The sequence below is a fragment of the Macrobrachium rosenbergii genome, chromosome 6 (assembly GCF_040412425.1).
Source record: "Macrobrachium rosenbergii isolate ZJJX-2024 chromosome 6, ASM4041242v1, whole genome shotgun sequence".
Lineage (NCBI taxonomy): Eukaryota > Metazoa > Arthropoda > Malacostraca > Decapoda > Palaemonidae > Macrobrachium > Macrobrachium rosenbergii.
The window spans coordinates 57,264,012-57,284,011 of NC_089746.1; the positions used below are offsets into that span (position 1 = coordinate 57,264,012).

General features: G+C 40.2%; 1 pseudogene; it reads right to left on the reverse strand.

Annotated features, from left to right (window-relative positions):
• Positions 1–18,021: 18,021 nt before the first annotated feature.
• The window catches only part of LOC136839613 (glutamate receptor ionotropic, kainate 2-like), a 222,820-nt pseudogene continuing 220,841 nt past the window's right edge, over positions 18,022–20,000 (reverse strand).

A 20,000-nucleotide genomic window follows, 5' to 3' on the forward strand; every position in this document is an offset into this window, starting at 1 on the left:
TGCATTCATTACAGCTGGAGTGACTGCGTACAATTAAAACAGCTTTCGAATTTCTACTTCCGATAAATCATTCGTCAAAATTACTCTAAACGTACGAACAAAATCCTGCTCGTGAGATAAAAATCAGATTTAAAAAAACGGATAAATTCAATAACCGGGAAGGACGAAACATTTCATAGTTTTACGTCAAAGGCTAAAATCGCCCCCCATTTCATTTTGCCATTGAGGAAGCAGCGAAAAGAAAAAAATATATATATATATATATATATATATATATATATATATATATATATATATATATATATATATATATATATATATATATATACTCGTATTTACAAGAGACGAGAGAAAATGGAAATATATTCCTTTGTTTCCCGTCCTTCTAGTCGGAAATCACGAGAATGTACACGCAATTTTAAAATGCTAGAAAGCGACTGGACTCTCTCTCTCTCTCTCTCTCTCTCTCTCTCTCTCTCTCTCTCTCTCTCTCTCTCTCTCTCTCCTAAGGTGTTTACTTGGCCGGAATTTGAATATGATGTTAGCGGCTGCCGAGACGTCTTAAGAGATTTTCACAGAATGTAATTTGCATTAAATCTCGTGAATTTCGGAGCGAAGTATTAGTGGTTGCATAAGTTAACATGAAGGCATGGTGTTGTGTTCTGAATATATATACATAAATACATACATACACATATATACATGTATATATATATATATATAATTGCTTGATAATTATACATATATAATTATGTTTGTGTATGTCTATGTTTATATATATATACATTATATATATATATATATATATATATATATATATATATATATATATATATATATATATATATATATATATATATATATATATATATATATATATATATATATATATATATACATATATATATATATATATATATATATATATATATATATATATTATATATATTATATATATATATATTTTTACGTTTTTCCGTGGTTTTAGTTTGAAATATGCTCTGTGAGACAGGTAGCAACAATTTAAAGTAATTTAGCCTTGTGATTCTGACTTCGTGGGTACGGGAAAACGTAAAAAAAGAGGAAAACAAAGGAGAATTTCATATGAGCATAGGGCTCTGGTTACTGAGGGAAATATTACGTAAAACACGTGGGCACATTTAAAGGAGTGTATTTACATAAATGACATTAGTACGGGAAATAGGAACTCAGTAGATTGAATGAAACTGGGGAATTCTAGACACAGTCCGAGAAGCTTCCACGAAGGGTCCCTCTGAAATGAGAGATATGCACATTATACGCCAGTAATGAAATAGACAAAGAATGATGAATTCGAAGCTGCACTGAGGGTGCCAAAGGAGTAATAAAGACTTAATACTGCCGATGCAAGAGGCGCACGGACATTAGACAAGGGAGATTTCTGGCATTCTCTTTAAGAAAATATTACGAGACAAAAGCGTGACTGAAATGGGGCTCTTCCAGGGCACTTTACCTTAGCAGATTTTCCGAGGGCGCGTAGAAGGCGGTCCGTGGATGACTTGCGATTTCCGAGGACGAGTTTCTTCCACGTGGTGAGATGCAAGGGCTTCCGTAAAGCGGCAAGGCGATGGGGACTCCTCGAAACTCCAGGCAATGGCGTGTGGGCTCGAGGAATACGGTCGAGGGGCACGAGGAGAAGTATACTTTGGAAAGGGCCACGTGGTTAGGATGCAAGGGCATCGGTGGGGCCAGGTGTTGAGGACGTCTTCACAAGTTCACTCCATATCTTCCAGCCCGCGTGTGCCTCGGACCTCGTGGGCTTTTTGCCTTTTATCCCCTCCTTTGGGGCAGGGGGGGTGCGCCCAACACAGATGCTTTGACTCATTGCACCTGCTGCCCGCAGGGGAGGTTTTGGCCTGTAGGAGAAACGCCCAAGCCAGATTACTTTTGCCTCGAAGGAAAGATCTTTATCAAAAATGGGAGCGCCTTTAATCTTTTAAACCCCTGTTTTTAAGTCGATAGACAGATGGTCTATCGATCGGCCGGCTGGCAGTAAATGAAACACAACAACAACCAACCACAACAAAGGAGGGGGAGGCAATTTGCTAGCGAATTCTTGCTAATCATAATACCTCCCCATACAAGATGATGTACATACCTCCTTCGGGTGTGTACATCGATATTCAAGAATGAGCGGCAAATGCTTTACGTTACTCTACATTCTGCCTTGCAATGAACTTTACTCCTAAGGGTCTTATGAAGCTGAGACATTACTTTTAATAACATATTGGGACAATTTTCGTTAACAGGACGCAAAGTGATTTAAACACTTGCAAAAGAATAATTACTTTAGATTTGGTTACCCACTGTAACTTTATAAAGTGACTCGAACAATTGTGAATTAATTAAGATTATAGGACCACGTATATGAGGCTATGGCCAACAAATGAAAAGAAATGGTTATTGTTCAAGAATTAAAATACACGGTTACTTAATTTTAGATAAAATGCATGCGGTTAGTACAATCTGCCTTGAAGAGGCTGTGTAAATGAAAAACAGCGTTTATTTTTGTAAATGACATCCCCTTTTACGCGATACTGTAATGACTATACATATTCGCATTGATAATTTATCTTCGTTTTTTACTTGGCTCAGCTATCGTTCAACGCGAGCTGAGGATGACCCACACACCGGGAATTTGACAGTCGTGTGCGGGCGAGAGTATTCGCGAGGTTTTAATTCGCTAACCTTAAACTACGCTAATTTTATGCGTCTACTGCCAACTCAATGTTATGACGGGCGAGCAGACAAAAGATGTGGGGTAGGACAAACAGCGATCTTGGAAGGAATGGAAGGGGGAAAAGGGATAATAATAACAAAAGGAAAATTACCAAGACGTTACGAATGAAACTTGACCGCATATGAAAGGCGGGACACGTCCCTCAGAGCTTACAAAAGGGGCATTTAAATCACAAGGGCAAGAGTTTATGACTCGCGATTCATTAAAATAAAGATAACTAAATGACTAAAAGAAAGTAAATGATATTGGCAGAAGAGCTAAGGGAAAAAGAGTGAGGGTTTTATTGTGTTAGGCGGGAATTTATCGTCCTACGCCTATAAATTACGGCCCGGACTATCACTTCAGTCCCAGGGCGAGGAAAGTGCACCCGAAGGGCGCGACTCCTTCAGGAGGGGCTAACACGCACGCCCGGTGCCAAGGTATGGGCGCAAGGGCGTGCCACTTCTCACTCTGTTATTCTTAATGATTTATACATTGTGTGGGGGATGGTATCCCGTATTTAATTGCCTCTTGTGGGGATAATTTAAGGGAAGATTAATAGAAGGTGATAAGAGATAGAAGTTCCTGGGGAACGGAAGAAGATAGAGGAGGGTCTGACATCCCCTTCTGGATTAGGGGTGCCAAGACCTTCGAAAAATGAAAGGGCGGCACAGGTGCCATGGGAGCTCTAGAGCTCTTTGTAAATTACCTGGAATGTCCCACGCCCGTGGTAATTTCGCCTCGAGTCTTTCTAAATGGGACAGTCGTCCTCGGCCGGGGAAGCGGAGGGCCCGCGACCGGAGGGCGGCACGGAGTACCACCTGGGCCTGCTGATGCGACAGCTGACGCAGGAGTGTTCCGTGCGGGTTCTACCATGATCCGTCGCGGCTCTTGTAGTTCATCGGCCAAGTGAGATATGGCAGAATCCTGACTTGCAATTGCGTCGGCGACGGGCTGAGGCAGAGAGGAGGCGGTCGGGGGTGGCGTGAGCGGCTCGCAGGTAACGTTGACCAGCTCAGGCACGGGTTGCGAGGCCGCACCTGCAGGTGAGCTTCCGCGGTGGTCGGGAGGAACCGTCTCTCTGACCGACGCTGGTAGCGGTGCCAGGCCGGGGGAGACGGGGTCCTGAGTTGGATCCCGTGAATGGAGATCGGTGTAGCGCTCTGGCGCTGGCACTAGGGCAGAGGCAGGCGCTATCAGAGGTTTCTTGGGCTCGTCGGTCAGGACGGACGAAGCTTGGCCCTGCTCGGGGCATGCAAGTGGCACCGGCAGGAATTTGGCATCTCCTGAAGGGAGATCTGATTGGGGCCCTGGCACTGGCACTGAGGCAGGGCCGGGCACTGGAATCGGATCGGGAACCGATCGAGGGGGCCACTGTACATCGTACTCAGGGGGCACTGGTGGGGACTGCACGTCCTCCTGGTACCCAGGGGGCGCCAGTCTTGACTGAGGGAGAAGCGGGGGAGGATTACTCGCGCCCGCGGAATGATTCGGGAATGGGGACCCCTAGATTGTCGTGATTTCGGTGGGGACTGAAAGTCCTGTCCCAGGATGACGTCATAGCCTCCGGGAGATGGCTTGCTACTGCAAGATTGCACATTTTGGATTGGTGAGGTCTTGTGACTCTCAATTGGACCGTAGGGAGTATCATCTTAAATTGATTTATTCCCTCGATCGTGACGAGTTTTCGTCCATTGACGATAGCTCCGTAGGGAACTCTGTCCCTTCGGATGAGGGAGATTTGTGCGCCCGAGTCCTCGAATGCAGTGACTCGGCGCGCGGGCTGGCTACCTCGTGGAGGGGCCACGTATACAGGCCCTTCGGCGGGAGGGCCTAATGATGTGGGATCTGTGACGGCCAAGGCGACGGTGGGAGTATTTACTTTATTATTGCGTGGGCATTTCGCCCATGCGGGAGAATGGCCATAGACCTTGCACGCCGTGCAAAAGGTCTGGCTAAAGTCTTTCCGCGCTGCCCCTGTGGAAGGCACAGGCGAGTTATTTGTCGGTTTTCCGGGAGAGAGGAGCCGGTTTCTTGTTCCGGCACTGTTCGGAGGAATGCCCCGTTTTCTTGCAATAATGGCAAGTTAGGGACTTGCCCGAGTTCCCATTTTTGTGGGAATTTGAACCTCCGAGGAGGGACGGGGGATTTATCTTCCGCCCCATGGATCCTTCTTGAGGGTGGTGAGTTTCCCACATGTCTGCTATTCGGCAACACTCGGTGAGTGTTGCTGGGGCTTTTTCCACTATATGAGTGGCGAGGGCAGGAGGGGCGTAGCGCAGGAAATGCTCGAATTTAAACCGCTCGAGTACCTCGGCGGTGTTAGTGGCTCCTTCGGAATCGAGCCATTTTGTCAACGCCCGCTCCGAATGGTACGCCCAATCGGACCAAGTCTGGCCTGCTTCTCTGGGCTGCTCTCTCCAACGTCTCCTCCACCGCTCGGGGGTAATCTCGTACGCCTTCGTAACTGCTTGGCGTACGGCTTCCCAGTTTCCCCGATCGTCCGCGGGAAGGGCGTGGTAGGCAACGAGGGCCTTTCCGCCCAGGAATTTAGTGAGAACAAGGGAGAGTTCCGCGGGGGAGAGATCGCAGCACTCCAGGACTCGTTCGGCCCTTTCAAGCCATACTTCAGGCTCGGACTCCGTCCATTTTGGCATGAACGAGTGAGCTTGGCTGAGGGCACTCATTCCCGCGGCAGGGGCGGGGGTGGCGTGCTGTCGTTCTAGCACCTGGAGCTCATGGGCGCGTTCTCTCTCTCTCTCCTCACGTTCTCTCTCTCTCTCCTCACGTTCTCTTGCTCTCTCCGCCTTGGCATCGTCCACTCGCTCTTGAACCCATGCTCTCAGATCTTGCCCCGATAGTCCCATGTCCTTCCCAGCGGACATGTAGAATTTGAAATCCTCGTTTTGTTGGGCTCTGGTATTAGCCATCTTGGAATAATGAGTATAGGATATGTCTGAAAAGACTCAACTGCAGGAATCTGAAACACTCAATTGTTCACACTGCAGGCGAATGGCTCTGTCTGAATACGACAGGTGATTAGTAAGTCTGAGGAGACTTTTGTTAAAATTTGATATGTCTTGGAAAGACGTGGGTGTTCTTGGCGAACGAATTTTAATATGTCTCGGAAGACGTAGTTGGATTTTGTCACGCTCGGACTTGGCCGGCTGTAGCGTGAAGTTAAGGAGTTGTTCTAACGAACTAGAATGATCAGTCCCGTAAGGGCTTAGATGTGTGTGAACTACACTATATAATGTCTCAAAAGTACTTAATTTTGGGTTCCCGCAGGAATGAGAAATTCTCGCCACGTGCGACGTAGAATTTTTGTATGAGTCTCTGAGGACTGGAATTTGGAGAAATTCTCGCCACGTGCGACGTAGAATTTTAGGAGTCTCTGAGGACTGGAGTTTGGAGGAATTCTCGCCACGTGCGACGTAGAATTTTAGGAGTCTCTGAGGACTGGAATTTGGAGAAATTCTCGCCACGTGCGACGTAGAATTTTAGGAGTCTCTAAGGACTGGAATTTGGAGAAATTCTCGCCACGTGCGACGTAGAATTTTAGGAGTCTCTGAGGACTGGAATTTGGAGAAATTCTCGCCACGTGCGACGTAGAATTTTAGGAGTCTCTAAGGACTGGAATTTGGAGAAATTCTCGCCACGTGCGACGTAGAATTTTAGGAGTCTCTGAGGACTGGAGTTTGGAGGAATTCTCGCCACGTGCGACGTAGAATTTTAGGAGTCTCTGAGGACTGGAATTTGGAGAAATTCTCGCCACGTGCGACGTAGAATTTTAGGAGTCTCTAAGGACTGGAATTTGGAGAAATTCTCGCCACGTGCGACGTAGAATTTTAGGAGTCTCTAAGGACTGGAATTTGGAGAAATTCTCGCCACGTGCGACGTAGAATTTTAGGAGTCTCTGAGGACTGGAGTTTGGAGGAATTCTCGCCACGTGCGACGTAGAATTTTAGGAGGCTCTGAGGACTGGAATTTGGAGAAATTCTCGCCACGTGCGACGTAGAATTTTAGGAGTCTCTAAGGACTGGAATTTGGAGAAATTCTCGCCACGTGCGACGTAGAATTTTAGGAGTCTCTAAGGACTGGAATTTGGAGAAATTCTCGCCACGTGCGACGTAGAATTTTAGGAGTCACGTAGGACTTGGAATTTGTGGAATTTGGAGGAATTTCGCCACGTACGACGTAGAATTTTAGGAGTCACTTAGGACTTGGAATTACGATTCGTCCCTTAGGACTTAGAAATTACTAACGGGAAACCAAAGAAAAAAAAGAGAAATGAATGGGGAAAAAATGCTACACACGCGGGCATGGGCGGGGGTGGGGGTGCAGGTCGTTTGGCCAACACCGGAGGTATTTTTAGATTCTGGGTGAATGAACCCGTATATTTATATACCGTCTGGGATTCGGGGAATTTCCCAGTCGTCTGAGAGGATAACAGTACAACGGCCTAGTAATTTTCCCTATAAGCGGAGTTTAAATTTCGCTTTCCTAACACCTAACTCGAATTCTAACTACACTGAGAGAATTGTCAGCAATGCAAGCTGACTTCGTCGTGTCCCACGTGGGAATTTATTCGCGCCTAAATAACAGTTCGCTAATTCGAAATGCGAAGTAAAATTTATCACAGAGGAATTTCTTTCGCACTATTCCTCGAAGCAAGAATATGGCAAGGATTTTAACACAGAGGAATTTCGCACTATTCCTCGAAGCAAAGGATGGTTAGCACTGGTTATTTCCTAACTACCTATCCTGAAAGGCATGCATTAACGAATCTAATACGGCGGTTCTTTTCTCTCAGTGATTACATGCGTCCCTATTTCTAATTCCTAGGAACAGTCACGATTGTAAAAAGGTTTTGCTAAGATTAACACATTACTTACGTGGAATTTTCTGGATCTGTGTGCTGGTTTTACACATAAGGTTCGTAATTGTCTCGTACCCAGCTTAGCTTTGCTAATAGCTGATCTGGCAAGTTGCAAATGCAATAAAGCAACACTAGGGGATCTGCAACTGCAAAACGAGATCTATGGCCAGGTCGCCATTTTTACGTTTTTCCGTGGTTTTAGTTTGAAATATGCTCTGTGAGACAGGTAGCAACAATTTAAAGTAATTTAGCCTTGTGATTCTGACTTCGTGGGTACGGGAAAACGTAAAAAAAGAGGAAAACAAAGGAGAATTTCATATGAGCATAGGGCTCTGGTTACTGAGGGAAATATTACGTAAAACACGTGGGCACATTTAAAGGAGTGTATTTACATAAATGACATTAGTACGGGAAAGAGGAACTCAGTAGATTGAATGAAACTGGGGAATTCTAGACACAGTCCGAGAAGCTTCCACGAAGGGTCCCTCTGAAATGAGAGATATGCACATTATACGCCAGTAATGAAATAGACAAAGAATAATGAATTCGAAGCTGCACTGAGGGTGCCAAAGGAGTAATAAAGACTTAATACTGCCGATGCAAGAGGCGCACGGACATTAGACAAGGGAGATTTCTGGCATTCTCTTTAAGAAAATATTACGAGACAAAAGCGTGACTGAAATGGGGCTCTTCCAGGGCACTTTACCTTAGCAGATTTTCCGAGGGCGCGTAGAAGGCGGTCCGTGGATGACTTGCGATTTCCGAGGACGAGTTTCTTCCACGTGGTGAGATGCAAGGGCTTCCGTAAAGCGGCAAGGCGATGGGGACTCCTCGAAACTCCAGGCAATGGCGTGTGGGCTCGAGGAATACGGTCGAGGGGCACGAGGAGAAGTATACTTTGGAAAGGGCCACGTGGTTAGGATGCAAGGGCATCGGTGGGGCCAGGTGTTGAGGACGTCTTCACAAGTTCACTCCATATCTTCCAGCCCGCGTGTGCCTCGGACCTCGTGGGCTTTTGCCTTTATCCCCTCCTTTGGGGCAGGGGGGGTGCGCCCAACACAGATGCTTTGACTCATTGCACCTGCTGCCCGCAGGGGAGGTTTTGGCCTGTAGGAGAAACGCCCAAGCCAGATTACTTTTGCCTCGAAGGAAAGATCTTTATCAAAAATGGGAGCGCCTTTAATCTTTTAAACCCCTGTTTTTAAGTCGATAGACAGATGGTCTATCGATCGGCCGGCTGGCAGTAAATGAAACACAACAACAACCAACCACAACAAAGGAGGGGGAGGCAATTTGCTAGCGAATTCTTGCTAATCATAATAATATATATGTATATATAATATATATATACATATATATATATACATTATATATATATATATATATATATATATATATATATATATATATATATATATATATATATATATATAGAATCCAAGCAGAACAGACGTAATGAGGAAAAAGTATGCACAGAAGAATGAAATAACACCAGATGGAGTAAGATTAATGATGTTGAATCTTTCAAATATTTAGGAACGATAATATCCAATGCAGTTTGTCTTGAGTTAGAATTTATGAAAGACTGAAAAAATGTGCATACAAACTGATGGGCAGGCTGAACAAGACTTGGGAATCAAATACCTTAAAATTGCATGTGAAACTAAGATTATTTGAGTCTAGTGCGATCTGCATTGCTGTACGGACAAGAATCATGGTGGAGCAACGCAAATATACCCAAGTGGTTTTGTCGATTTGTCATTTATCAGTTTGTTAACTAATAATTGACAATTGTAGGCTAAATCCTCACTGTCCAAACGAATATTTGCAAATCTAGAAAATTGTGAGCTTACTACAGAATTCATATTAAGTGGTATGTTCGAGTAAAAAGCGGCAGTCACGTTATTTTAAAATTATAGTCTCTTCTTTTATCATAAACTTTAATTAGAAACTTTTTGTTAGTAATTTTAACATCAACATCTAAGAAGGTTACTGTTTTTTGATAGCTGTCTTATGAAACTTCTTTTAAATTTATTTATTACTATTTTTTAGTTTCCATTTTTTAATTTATTACGGCTTCAATAACCTAGGTGTTGTGACGCCTGTTTTAGTAGCTATAATCAATCAATCAATCAGGATCATTATTAGTATCAGAAACGTCTAGTATTTTGGAATATATACACTGAATTAACATCAAATAATACATCTCTGTTCTTTAGTGATAAAAGATCATCTATATATCTGTATGTATTTTTATATCTAAGTCTACCTTCTGCGGGGTTATTTTGCAAGTATTTTGATTCATAAAATGTAATATAAATTGGCAATGTTAGAGCTGTAATCAGCACCCATAGGAATACCTGTTATTTGCTTATAAATTTTGTTATCAAAATAATGTAATTATAGCTAATAAAAAATTTTGATATTTTACAAGCCGTTAGTCTCACTGATTGTCATTCTGTTATTTTTAAAGTGTACTTCTAAATCAGCATCAATGTATTTATCGTACAAAGCCATAATGCCTCTAGTTACATCATCATGTGGTAATGTAGTATACAGAGAACTGAAATGAAATGAAAATGACATATAATAACCAGGACCTATTGGATTATCGTTACATGACTGAACCGATTCCAGTACCTGACTGTTATTTCTAATGACCTTTACGTCACACGACGACGCTGGAAGCAATGGCGACGAAAGCAGAAGGAATAAGTCTTGCAATAAAAAGTGTATATCTAAGAAAAAACGTGGGACCAGCTAAGTCTCGAAAAAAGGCAGTCTGGAAAAGTCTGGAGTCGTCTGGAAAGTTTGCTCTTTCTGAAGAAGAGGCAGTTCATGAAATTCATGAGTAATGAAACTTCTTAAGGGAGGTTCAAAAGAAAGTGAGATTTGGAAGTTGTTTTGCTCCTCAGCTGTCAATGGAGACAGGCAGGAAAGACGACAAAGTATCCTCCAAGTGGCGTAGTTGCGTTTAATCATTCCTTCTCCAGATGAGAGAATATCGTCGCACTGAAATGAACGATAAGATGTTAAGGATGGCAACCAAACTTGCGTGAGATTCTTGTATCACTTTGAAAAATGATTCCGGCATAATCAAGCTCTCTCTCTCTCTCTCTCTCTCTCTCTCTCTCTCTCTCTCTCTCTCTCTCTCTCTCTCTCTCTCTTTAAATTATCTGCCTTTATGATTTTTGTGGTAATTTTATTATTTCTTATACAACCGCTCACTGAGTTCAAGAAGCTTACAGGAGGATTATTGGGGTTTTATATTTCTCTAATAAGTTTGCTGTAACGATATTTTTAATACCTAAACTCTTGCAGACTGATTTACTCTTGCCAGATCTGATAATGGTCCCGGAGGAATATTTAACCGTTTTTTGAAAACTGATGCTTTGTCCTAAGGGAATCTTCCCTTCAGGCAACATCAACAATTATCGTATTCCTCCCAAATAGACGCCTTAACTACAAAGTGGATTTTGGCCTGCGTCAGACCACTGTAGAACCTGCCGTAGAAAGAAACTGCAGAATACACGAGCGACAAGAATTTTATCAAAAGTAGATATAAGCACCATGTTATTTTGGAAGACGTAACAGCCTTTATTTTAGGGAGGGTGTGGGAATGAACATTTTATTCTCTTATAATCGCCCTGATACAAGACTTCCTATTGACGGCTTTCGCAATTATATTCTTCCTTCTAAACTTTGAGAGAGTTTTGGCCTCATTTGGGACATCTGTTGTGCAGAGCGAAGAAATCGTCATGTTCACTGAAAATATCAGACGTCAATTCTCCAATTAAAATGAAGTGCCGTTTAGTGAAACCTCAATGAAAATGACGGAATTTCATTAAATTGCTCTCCATCTTATTCCTCTATACGTAGAGCGTCAAGATAATTAAAATGAAATCCTTTCAGTGTCTTGAAGTGTCTTAAAAGTAAATGAACGACGTATATTAAAACTTTATTTATCCAGTTGAGCCAGTTTCCCTTAGTTCCAGCATAGCACGTTTTTATTTAAACTGTTAATACGATCTCCATTCCATGGTGCCTTCATCTAGCAAGGGACATGAACAAAAAAAAAACCTTTCCCTTTTTTTTTCTCGCATCTCCCGTATAATGGACTGCGTGTCCCATAAATCTACATAATATTCATATATGAATGTGTTTACTCACTCATGCGCCCATCCATACAAGCGTGGAAGGGAGCCTTTCCTTACACATTATGGCTATGATGATGAGTACCAGTCATGTTTCTCGGTTGAACTGCGCTCTCTCTCTCTCTCTCTCAGTTCTTCGTTGGACAGGTCGGTAACGTTCTCAGCTAGCACCCTGCTGGCCCACGTTCCAGTCTCCGACCGGCCAATGGAGAATTAGAGGAATTTATTTCTGGTGATAGAAATTCATTTCTCGTTGTAATGTGGTTCGGATTCCACAATAAGCTATAGGTCCCGTTGCTAGGTAACCAATTGGTTCTTAGCCACGTAAAATAAATCTAATCCTTCGGGCCAGCCTAGGGAGCTGTTAATCAGCTTAGTGGTCTGATTAAACTAAGATTTCTCTCTCTCTCTCTCTCTCTCTCTCTCTCTCTCTCTCTCTCTCTCTCTCTCTCTCTCTCTCTCTCTCTCTCTCTTCTGAAAATTACGCTTTTTGCTCATTCATCTCTGTCAGGTTGAAACTAGACGAAAGCATTAGCAAATTGATATAAGGGGCTTCGTGGTATAATGATAAGAAACAGTTTTATCTAATTGAGAAGGCGTACGTCTATTAAGTCGGGTCATTAAGCAGTTACAACGTACGGGCAGAAAATTTCTGTTTTTTCTCGATTCTTCCTTATGCCAAGTGTCAAAATCGTGTCTTGTATCCATTTTCGAATTAGCATCGGGACCTAACTCGAACCGATGGTACACAAGTTCGTAAAAGATATCGTTGAAGATGGTTCTTTATCTTATCAAAATTCAAGAGGACCACTTTTGCATCCATTTTGGGGCTTGTATCGAGAGCACATAGAATTTTTCATAACTTATAAAATTAATTGGTAGGTTTTTATCATCAAGATAGGGAAAGTTTGCACTCTATATCCCTACTGGGACTTTTACCAAATCTCCCCCAAAAGAACTCTACCTTCCAGAACTAGCTTGAGGGCGTTCCAGGACATAGGACTCGCATCAAGAATATATAGAATTTTGCAATTACATAAGTAATGTGTTGGTAGGTTTTTTCACGACGGTATGAAAAGTTATCTCAATGTATCCTTACTGGAACTTTTCCCAAAACAACAAAAGGGAACCACTGCTTTCCATAGCTGGCTTTAAAGTGTTCCAGCATCCAACGTCCTCACGTCCCTTACCAAAGCAGCGAGACCTCTTCTCTCAGGCTTCCACGAATGCCTTCGGAGGGGGCTCCGTGGCATTTATGAACCCGGAGGTTATTCCGGCGGGACACGGCGACCGTTGACTTTACTTTATGGTCAGGCGCAGATTCCGGAATGTCGCCAACCCGATTCCGGAGAAAAATGCCTCCGTTCCTGCAATTTTGCTCACGTTTAGGTGGGCAAACGTGTCGTGTTCGGTGATTTTGGATGTAGAATAATACTCGTGGAAATTGAAAAGGGGAATTTAAAATAAATCATTTTCTTAAGAGAGTGATAAAAGGTCTTTTTGGTCAGGTGCATTATCTGGGTTAAAGTAGTAATAAAATGCCAACTACGATTTTAACTTTTGTGTAGTGAAGGAATCTGATGTCAGATTTAGATATTAGAATTATAAATGAATCTGTGTGGTAAAAATGTAATGAAATTTAAAAAAAAAAAAATGTTTTCATAGAGTAGATGATGTTTTGTGTGCATGCATGTGTTAGTGCGTGACTCAAGCACTAACACACACACACACACACACACACACACACACACACACACACACACATATATATATATATATATATATATATATATATATATATATATATATATATATATATATATATATATATATATATATATATATATATATATATATATATATATATATATATATATATATATATATATATATATATATATATATATATACATATCAACGTCATAATATGAAATATGCATGCATTTCCTCTCTAAGCTTTTCTTTTTAGGCAGCGGTTTTGGGCAGCACAGCTATTCTATTTCCATGAATTATATTTGTATAAGCAATGAGATTATAGGCCTCACGCAGGCGTTGTGTCCCTGACACCAGAAGAATAATCCTCTGAGCCCAAACGCCCACCCCCTCCCCTTTTCCCACCCTCAGTTGCTTTTCTCGGCCTAGTCTAGATAAAGCCTGAAAAACGCGGCCGTGGTCGGCTCACCTCCATTGTTAATACAACGAAATGCAAACGAATATATTCGTTAGTTATGCGAGAACATTTTTCCTTAAATATTTTTAAAGTTTCAGTCGAAAAGATAGCTCTCTTTTAACTGTTGAATTGTGAGTCAACCCATTATTCAGATCATTTCTACAAAATTAGTCACCTCATGCACACACTTAGTACGATCATCATTTGAGTTTCATTTTCTGCAAATGATATTATATCAAATTTTTTCTTTTCGTTTTCAAAGTTAAACATGAAGTGGGTTACCCAATACAAGTCATCGAACATCAAAAAAAGTGCACTATAATTCAGGCTGACTTTTGAGAAATTTTGAAGAGAAAGCTTTATAATTCTGAGCAAGTGTGGCACTGAGAAATTTGAATTTTTTTAAACATTAATGAAAATGATTTTAAAATAGTATGCAGAATTTTTAATAATATAATGACAAAAGGGATTATTATCAGTCTCTTAAATCAAGACATCGTTCTACCGTGCGTAAAATTATGCAAAGTAAGCTACATTACTGAATTATGCAAATACAAGCAGTATGATACGTTGTTGGTGTTGAGTCATTCGAAAAAGAGTTCACCTTCAAGTCTTATAAGTAACAAGCTAGTCTCTGAGTCTTTCGAATAAGATCCCCATTGAGTCCGACGAATAAGAACTTAATCTTTAAGTCTTTCGAAAACGAACTTCACCTTTGAGTCTTTCGAATAAAAAAAAATAATAATCTTTAAGAGTTTCGAATAAGAAGCTTTCCTCTAAGATTTTGAAGCACTTTGGTACAGTGACGATTTCTATTCAAAATCTTGAACTCACGTTGCAATGGTATTAATATTTTCTTTCATGACTAAGGTTTCAGAAAGCCTCGAGAAAAGAAAGAGACACAAAGATACTGAGAGAGAGCCGAGGATGACGTAATTAATAATTAACAAAGTAATAAAGTCAATGGAGAAACAAATCCACAGTTATGCATGGTTCCAAATATATTTGAAAAGAAACCTTAATAGAGAGCTTTCTGGAATCTGTTCGATTCTCCTTGTCAATCTGACGCGCCGATGTAAAAATACTAACAACGTAAAAACACAAAAACTCAAAACAAGCGTAGTTGTTTATAAAACAAGGAACCGGTCGATAAAAGAAACAATGGTAGATCAAGCAATGGAACGTCTGACTGTACTGGAGAGGGACAAGTTAGAAGTTTAAGACGACTAGTCGGGGCTATCCTCAGAAAACGACGGTATTGCCTGACCTACCATTGCTTCTTTTAAAGAACGATTCCTCGTTTTATAAGTGAATTTATTTATAAAACACGGAACCGGTCATTAAAAGAAGCAAGGGTAGATCAGGCAATGCTGTTGTTTTCTTAGGAACGTGTAACTGGTCCTTCTCCAAAGCACAGATGGATCATCAGGACGACCAGTCAGACTTTCCAGATGGGTTTGCTTGATCTACCATTGCTTCTTTTAACTCTTTTCAAGCAATTCTATAATGTCCGTGAGCCGGTAATTTTCTTATGTGAGCGATAGAAGCAAAGGACCTAAAAAAATGTTCTCTTTTATTTTCTAACACGAAATCAATCATTCTTCAAAATTTGCATATCGTCAGTTTAGAGTCTACTCAACTCTTTTGTTCGTTTTCCATTTTTTAGTTTTCTGAAAAGAACATTTTCTGCCGGATTTGTCTGTCCGTCCGCACTTTTTCTGTCCGGCCTCAGATCTTAAAGTCTACTGAGGCTAGATGGCTGCAAATTGGTATGTTGATCACCCACCCTCCAATCATCAAACATACCAAATTGCAACCCTCTAACCTCAGTAGTTTTATTTTATTTAAGGTTAAAGTCAGCCATAATCGTGCGTCTGGCACCGTTACAGGCCATGCCACCACCGGACCGTGGCTAAACTTTCATGGGCCGTGGCTCATACAGCATTATGCTGAGACCACAGAAAGAGAGATCTATTTTCGGTGGCCTTGATTATACGCTGTGCAGAAAATTCGATTGCGCCGAAGAAACTTCGGCGCAATTTTTACTTGTCTTTTTTAATACCAAAGATAAAGTACGCTGACTAACTTTACCAGGTTAAGGAAAATCCCTGTATCGTGTATCTTTATTCATAAAATTTACATACATAGAAAGTTTCTTTAACAAAGATTACATAAATATCTGGTTAGAAAAGGGTTAATAGTAATAATATGCTACTGGCTTGGATGGAAAATAGTAATATTCCATTTTGTTCACATAATGCTATAAATATTATTTTTGATAATAATATGCTATTGTTGTTGTTATCTCCTTTATTATAATTTGTATTACTTCAGTACTTATTTGTACCTTTTTTGTATTATTATTATTATTATTATTATTATTATTATTATTATTATTATTATTATTATTATTAATGATGCGTATATGAGCAGCCATACATCAAGGCCCTCTAAGAGAATAATTACAGACCCGTATGAATTGATTCATGTACTTTTCAAAACACTTCAACATATTTCTTATAGTCAGTCTTCCTTTCGATTTTAAAACACCTCAACATATTTCTTATAATCAGTCTTCCTTTTCTCTTTAAAACACTGTAACATATTTGTTATAATCAGTCTTCCTTTTTTCTTTCAAACACTTTAACATATTTCTTATAATCGGTCTTTCTTTTCCATTAAGAATCTGCTCTTAGCTTTGAATAAAACAGAAAGACTCTCTGATTGAGTCTTACAGACGGTTAATCATGATGTAAAGACTAGATCCGAATTTTGTTCATCAAATTCTAAGTTGATTTAGAATACCAAACCTTCATCTCATGTTTACGAACACAAAAATAAGCCGAGGCAAACAAAAGTATACATCATTGCTACGCAGGATACATTACACTAGATACATACATTACATATATATATATATAACTTCCACTTAGCAGAACTTTGATACAAAAGTATATCGCTACGTTATTCCAAAAAGTGTCCTTTTTTTTTATTCCCCTTTAAGTATATTTATAACATTAAGATTTCTTATGTACAAAGATATATATTACAATGGTATTCTTTGGTTCGTTGGAGGCTGGCCATGATCTTGAACTCTGCTACAAATAAAAAGGTCACAAACGCAACAGAACAAAATAAACAATTAAATTACTGAAGGATTAAGATATTTTTCGGTACACTCCAAAACGAGGTGTAGGCTACCATATTCAGACCTACAACTGGAAAATATGAAAATAAACATTGATAAATGTTTGATAAATCAAGAGAGAAATAATGCATATTGCATTCCATTGTATAGTCGCCTGTATAGTAAGTATATTGTCACCAAGTCTAGTATATATAATTCGCATACACTCATTTTGATATATCAAAATATACGCAAATCTCTTTCATAGAAAGGTATAAGCTTTATTTAGTCTTATGTGTGATTACGTATTTTTATGCCGTTAAGCAGAGAGAGAGAGAGAGAGAGAGAGAGAGCAAGAAGAAGCCTCTTTAGTTCAACACTCAACAACTTTCTCGTTTTTGTTAAGTAACATGAAAAGGAAGAACTGTGTAATCATATTTTTGTTATTAAAAAAGGTTTGATATCTTTTTTATGTATTATTTCCTTCAAGATTCTTGAACAATTATCACATGGGTGGTTTTCTCCAAAACATGTCTCTTCTTTTCGAAAAAAAAAAGAGCGATTATATCAAACTTTTTTTTTTTTTTTTTGCGAAAAATAAAACCGTTACGATATGCCTGGATATATCTGATTTTACTGTGAGAAACGGAAACTCTCAAGATATGTCGAATTCGGTTTTGAGCAAAAACAAAAAACAAAAAATCGAGAACAGATTTTCTAAGAAATCCCAACTCTTGCAAACCACACATGAAGACAAATTCTTGAAATCGCTCTCTGTACACCGCTTCAATTCTTCCTCTGCCGTATGCTGCTTATTTCGAACCCGTCTTCGCTCTGGTACCCTGAGGGCGCCGGAGAATTCGACTCGCAGCTGTGGGTACAGTACGAGGAAGAGGGCACGGGTCCGTGCGGCACCGTTGGCACGCACGACGTCGATGCGTTCGGATGCAAATCGACGGCGTTGACGCTGCCCACCGGCGAAGGCGGCGTCGGCACGTAGCTCGGAGGAATCCGAGGGTATGGAGCGTGATCACCCGTGACGTCAGAGCGTGACGTCACGTCCGGCAATCATGTGAGCGGGTTCTTGGCCGCGTAGCTGTAAGTGTCGGTGCTGTAGAGGTTGTTGTCTCCTGTGTCGATCTCGGAGTCCTTCTTCCGGACGGGTTTCGATGACCCTTTGCATTTGAAGACGAATTTGAGCTCTTTGCTGAGAACCGCTGCTAGGGGCACCTGTGGGTAGACGAATTCGAGAGCGAATATATAAATTAGTGAATTAACAAACGACAGTGATCGCAGGAATGTAAATAAAGTCTACTGATAAACTGTCATTAAAAAACACCAAAAGGAAGTGGGGTTTATTGCGGAAATTCGTCAAAAACAGCTGAAATTAAAGGTTTTGAAATTATATATATATATATATATATATATATATATATATATATATATTTTGAAATATATATATATATATACATATATATATATATATATATATATATATATATATATATATATATATATATATATATATATATATACATACACATATATATATATAATTATCTTAACTTCATTTTTAAATTTAGTGGTTTGAATAATAATCCTTTTCAATGTTCTTCAGTTAAACTGGGATTATCAGAAACGAGTAGATAGATGCAAACCCTATATCATACGTAGTGTACACAAGCGTTCACTGTTTCATAACACTGGCCATTTCGGTTGGTTAAACGAATTCAGAGGTCAACATCAGGCCTCATAATCCCTTTAGCATCCTTTACCACATTTACGGACCGCCTTTATTCGAGGGCCTTTGCCCGCAGAAGGCCGGCTTAATCTAAAGCAACCGCCAACGCAATATGTTTAGGATTCGCGGATTTATCGCTCCAATGCAACGCAGCAGGAAACTAGAAATTGACTAAATAACCAGATTTTGCATTTTAATGACATGAAAAAGATATAAATGTTGACTTTTCAAACGAGGAAGATGAAGAAAATTACTGTAGTCACAAAAAAAAAATTGTACTCGTCATATCTTCTGAATAAGAGGAAACGTTAAGTTGGAGTTAGTAGCAAGATAAAACTCATTTCCTATCAATGAAACTGACTTTTGTGACGAGACGAGCTTCTTTGAATAAGAAATAAAGAAAATAAAACTTATTTCACGTTAAATAAAGATAATCTGACTCACGATTACGTACAAGATAGATCTCATTTCCTATCAGATGAGGATGAGGACATTGTCTTAATTGCAAGATAAAACTCATTTCCCTGGGATATGCAGAAGCGGCGATTGACCCATTTTTCACTGTTTTCATACTTTTTCCACTGATTTTGATTGTGTTTGACTGTCAAAACCGTCAAAAACAGTGAAAACTATGAAAGACAACAAAAAACTGTCAAAAACCAGTAGAAAACTCTTAAAAACAATAAAACACTGTGAAAACCAGTAGAAAAACTGTGCAAAACAGTAAAAAAAAAAAACTGTGAAAAACTATCAAAAATAATGAAACACTTAAAAGACTGTCACAGAACGAAGCCTTTAACCTGTCAAACGAAGAAGGGCGAAGAAGATAAAAGAAAAAAATTAGTAAAGAAAAAACTTTACCTCGTCCTCTTTCGAGATGTCCCAGCACTCGAGGGCGAATTCTCCGATGGCCACCACGAGGGCCAGGCCCATGCCGCTGAGGAGGACCACAAAAACTCCCCACGTTATTCAGGTTTAGTTCACTGGCCATGCTGCTGCTTCCAGACTCATCCTGGAAAGAAGAAAAGAAGAAGAAGAAGAAGTGCGTTTTATAAGACTTCGTTGACGAGGAATTCCAGCAAGCTTTGAGGTACTCGTTGGGGAAAGATCGTTAGGAAAACTGAGACTGAGAATAAAAATAAATGAATACTCAAAATCAATAACATGAAAA